Source organism: Olea europaea, chromosome 13 (genome assembly GCF_002742605.1).
Source record: "Olea europaea var. sylvestris chromosome 13, O_europaea_v1, whole genome shotgun sequence".
Lineage (NCBI taxonomy): Eukaryota > Viridiplantae > Streptophyta > Magnoliopsida > Lamiales > Oleaceae > Olea > Olea europaea.
In genome coordinates, this window is record NC_036249.1 from 29,577,871 (window position 1) to 29,583,670 (window position 5,800).

The window sequence follows — 5,800 nt, forward strand, 5'->3', positions numbered from 1 at the left end:
AACATCAAAGTCAAACTTTAAAATCACATTTCATAGGACTCATAACTACTATCCACTCTATTGCATTTTCATTTGAACAACTTATAATGAAACCTAAAAATCGTTGTATTAACAATATTAATAATTATTTTATTCCAAATATAAGCATTTACGCATTTTAAACATGCAAAAGCCACGAAAGACGAGAAAATATTGCACTATTTCCTTGCTTTGGCTTTTCATACTTTACTTCTCCTTTTTCGTTTTTCATAATCATGTACCATAAATACCCTACCAAATATAAGATAGTGCTCTGGGCTTTATACTTCGCTTGAAAGACTAGTTGCCACGCACTGGGGGGAGCGAGATGTTCGCTAAGCAAATGTATATGCCAAGTGTATCGGTGGCGTACAGGAATTAAAGTGGACTAATGAGTATGAGTTGTTGATCCCACAATAATGATTACTTAAATACACAATAGTTAAATTCAATTTTAACAACGGAATATATAATAAATTTTGAAATTTGAAATTAATGAAAGTAGCTTAAAATTCTACAAAAAATTACGAAAAGAACAAATCTAAAAATATAGGAATGTTTGGAAGATTAAATAGTTAAGATTCATGATTTCACTTAACCGTCGCCTAAATAATTTATCAACAAGCAAATTAACAACTTACCATTAAATAAGTTACACCCAACTTTTCCATTTTAACTAATTACCTTTCACAAGTGAAATTAGCTCTAATCGATTAGTTGAATATACTATATCTCTATGTCAATTAAAATCAAATCAATAGAGCTGATTCTTTGTGAAAAATAGCTCAATGAATTGCCTAGGATTAGTGGTATATTTCTATGGTATACAAGAACCTAGAATATTTACTATTTTGATTTAAAATGTATAATCAAACAACATAGGATAAAAATCAACAATGTTAGCAAATTTTCGAACTTATCATGAGTTAAAATTGTATAAAACAATTTACAAATCTGCTTCTAAATAATATTATCAAAAACAAATTAAGCTTATCTGATGTTCGATCAGTGTGTGTATAGTCACTTTCAATCATCACCTAAGCCGAAAAAAAGTTATAGGGACGAAATTTTTTTAATTGGTTACAACTCGACCCTTAGTGATCATTTCTTTCTTTTCTCACTCATGAGATTCATATCCCCAAATATATATATATATATATATTACTTTCCTTTTCTGAGATGTTAATTTATAGGTTTCTCTTACATCACTCATTTCTTTTTCCTCTCTAATTTGGTTGGGTCTCACCGGCAATGTCAACTATCTAGCATGTGATTATTCTCTCCAAAGTTGAGTGCTTTGAAAATAACTTAAAGCTTATATGAATAGCCTTTAAAAAAAAAATTAGGCACAAATAACATATTTGGTCATAACTTATGAAGTAATAACAATTTTACACATTAAACCATCATTAGCAGACAAGGTTATTTAACATGTCAAACAAAATACCACAAAATTAACCATCATCCCAATGTTGAATTACACATTATTATTAATGAGGAAAATAAAAATATAAAAGAGAATAGGGGTTTAGTGAAACTTCTTCGGTTGGATGGTTGTTTAAGGATGCTTATGACTAGCTTGGGCTTGCGACCTTCTTACACAGGTCTTTGTCAATTCAACGCCAAACTTGTAAGGAAAAATGCAAGTGAAATTGTGTTGAGGAGTGGTAAAAAGGTTTAAATCCTAGTGAAGGTAGCTCCTACATCATCAGAGCAAGAAAAGGAAAGAGAAGTCATTGTAGAAAAAGGTTTTCCCAACGCCGATGGTATACCTAAGAATAAGTTTCACCCTCTTCCTGATTATAAACCAATACCCCATTTTCCTCAAACGTTAGCAGAATCTACAGAAGATGAACAAAATAAGGATCTATATAAAACATTTTGTAGATGTGAGGTAAATATTCCATTGTTAGATGCTATTAAACAAGTACCTCTTGTTACTCTAAATTTTTGAAAGAGCTGTGTACAATTAAGAGGAAACAGAAATTCAAGGAGTGTGAAAAGGTGAGAGTTGGGGAACATGTCTTGGTAGTTATTCAAAGAAAACTCCCTACAAAATGTAAAGATCCAGGTCTATTTACTATCCCTTGTACGATAGGTTTGAGAAGGCCATGTTGGCCTTAGGAGCTTCTATAAATGTCATGCAATATTCTGTTTATGCTTCTTTGAAACTTGGACCTTTGAATGAAACTGACGTTGTGATTCAATTAGCTAATATATCTAATGCCTACCCTATGGGTGTGATTGAGGATAGTCTTGTACAAGTAAATGAATTGGTTTTTCTGCTAATTTTTATGTGCTTGATATGGAAATGTGATCAAACTATCCCCATCTTCTTAGGAAGACCATTCTTAAAGCCATCAAAGACTAAAATAGATGTCCATAGTGGCACACTTACCATTGAATTTGATGGTGAATGAATTTGATGGAAAAGATGAATTAGAGGTTTTCATTAGTAAACATCTTGAGAGAAATGATGAAGGGTTAGCCTTGAAAACTAACTTCCAGAAATTGTTGCAGCATTGAATGATCTTACAAAGTTACAGCAAACAGATAACATTTCATATATTAAATTACCAGTTTCTAACGAGAAGCCTTTACCTCCTATTTTGCAAGCTCCCATTCCAGATTTGAAGCCTCTCCCTAGTTACCTTAAGTGTGTATTCCTCGAAGATGGAGAAACATTGCTTGTGATCATTTCAAATGAACTCAATGCATCACAAGAAGAAAAACTTGTGTAGGTTCTGAAGAAGCATCAGATGGCTATTGGTTGGACAATTGTAAATATCAAAGAAATTTGCCTGTCCACATGCATGCATCGTATTTACTTGAAGAAGAAGCAAGACCTTTCTGTCAACCACAAAGGAGATTTTACTTGAAGAATAAGCAAGACCTTTCCGTCAACCACAAAGGAGATTGAACCTACCCATGATGGATGTAATGAAGAAGGAGATCCTCAAACTTCTTGAGTTCGGAGTAATTTACCTTATTTCAGATAGCAGTTAGGTTAGCCCAGTTCAAGAGGTTCCTAAAATACTCGAATAACTATTGTAAAAAATCAAAATGACGACTTAATTCCTACCCCTATTCAGAATGGATGGCACGATTGTATAGATTATAGGAAATTGAATGCTATAAATTGTAAGGACTCCTTTCCTTTACCTTTTAATGATCAAATGGTTGAAAAACTAGTTGGTCATTCTTGCTATTGTTTCCTTGATGATTATTCATGTTATTTCTAGATTGCAATTGCTCCTGGGGATCAAGAGAAGACGACTTTTATATGCCTATTCAGGACTTTTTCATATCGTCCCATTTCCTTTGGCCTTTACAATGCTCTAGCCACTTTTCAAAAGGTGTTTGTTTAGTATATTTTTAGATTATATCAAGCATATCATAAAAGTCTTTATGGATGATTTCATAGTTTATGGAAACTCCTTTGATATTTGTTTGCATAACCTTACACTTTTTCTTAAAAGATGCATAGGACCTTATCCTAAATTCTGAAAAATGTCATTTTATGGTCGGAAAAGGTATAATTTTGGGTCATGTTGTTTTGACTAAGGTAATTGAGGTAGATAAAGTTAAAATTGATGTTATTCAATCTTTACCTTATCCCACTATTGTGCGGGAAGTTCATTCTTTTACTGGACATGTAGGTTTCTGCTGCAGATTCATCAAGGATTTCTCTAAAATAACATTAGCCCTATGCGATCTACTACAAAAGGATATGGCTTTTGAGTTCGATGAGGCATTTAAAAAGGCATTTGATGAGCTGAAGGAACTATTGACTTCTGCCCTTGTTATCCAACCCCCTGACTGGAACTTTTGTTTTGAGATAATGTATGATGCAAGAAACTTTGCGTTAGGCGTGATTTTGGGTCAAAAAATTGGTAAAGCATCCCATGCCGTTTATTATGCTTCCAGAACCGAATGGCCTCATCTTTACTTTTGAATTGTAGTTTCATGTCACTTCATTGGGTATATCTCTAATTTTGACCCGGAACGTGTTTCAACATTCATAAACGAAGTCCAGTTGCGTCTGTTGACCTATGGTTGATTATAACCTTAAAGTTTTGATTTTAACAAACAAGTTAATCTTGTTTACTAACAAATTGAATTTAAGTGATTACAAATTTTCAAAGCATACAATAAAAAGTTGATTGATGATCATCAAAAGATCAAAAGATATCATCACAAATCGGACTCATGAAAGAAGGTCAAGATCGAAGAACTTTAGATCCAAACTTCAAAGGAAAATCAAACATTTAATTTCTTAGATAAAATGTAAAGGTACCGATACTTTGATACTCGGAAATGCATGTTGAAGTTCAAATTCCTTTTATGTATTAAAAACAATTTTTGTGCATTAAAAGTCATTCAAATGCAACTTTTGATCAAATATATAAATGACTTTGAAAATATATTTTGACTTGAAAAATATATTTTTATCTTGAAAAATTAGTTAAAAGTACCTTCTAAAAGTCCATCCCTTTCAAAACCTTCAAATTGGGTCAAAAGAGGCCAAAACGCGAAAGATCGAAAACTACCTCAATCAACCGGCCGGAGGGGTGATCAACCTAAAAGATGTAACGGTCCAAAATTTGATCGTTCTAACTTCTGATTTTTACTATACAAATGACTATATTGAACATCCAAACAAGAGGCGTCGACTGGATGAGTCATCCGTAATCACGAATTTTTTTGACGTTTTGAACTCTATAAATACTCCCACTTCTTGTATTCATTACAACATCTTTTGAGAGCATTAAAGTAAGAAATATCTTGAGTAATAGTCCTTGAGTTCACATCTTAGTGAATTTTTCTTTAAACATTCACCTTGAAAACCTTAGATTGATTAAATGAACCTTTGAAAATCATCTTTTTCATCAAAGTTTTCTTACCTAACACTTGAACTTCATTCATTGCCAATCATTAAAGTGTCAGACTATTTCTCTCTTAGTACTTAATTTTGTTTATATCATTTATTGAGAGAGATGTCCAAATCGTAAACTTATTAATGTTTAAATTTGTAGGTCATATCGAGGTTCCGTAAAGCTCTATATTGTAAAAGAATCAATGCTCCTTGGTTGTAAGTCATCGAAAACATTGTAAATTATTGGATTGCAACATAAGTCAATCAACATAGTGTAAAATGTTGGATTGCAGCAAAGAGCTTGGTAACGGACGATGTAAATTATTGCTTGGGATCGAACCTCCACAATTACATCATTTGCACATTCTCTTCCATTTTACTTATTGCTATCACGTTTGTGCATATTAGTTTGATTGTCTTATTTATTGTTAAATTTGTTTAAATTTAGACTTATTTTTGAAAAAGTTTTTCAATAACCCATTCACCCCCGCCCCCCTTCCCTCTTGGTTATCTATTCTTAAGTTTCCAATGTCCCTCTCAAGTTATCATTTGTAATTTCATTGAAAATGCTGGCAACTAGGTTAAGGAAATTTCACCTCCACTAGGCTTACAGTTTATGTCTCAAAAGCCATTGAGAAAGGAGTTTCCTTATAGCAGCTTTGCTATTGATCTTTATGAAGCACAATATATGAGAGAGCTAGTAAACCTACATACCCTAGGAAGAGTGAAGTTTGAGCTTGTAGGATGTTTGATGATTTTGTTGATGACCTCGAATTCACTGATGGCTTGGAAGTAGTGTGGAATAGAGAAATGCTCCTTAATCCTAAGCTCTAAGCAGAGTTTCCTAATTTTATTTTATTTTTTATTATCAAATTGCGTGCAATTATTGAAGACAATGGAGTAGGA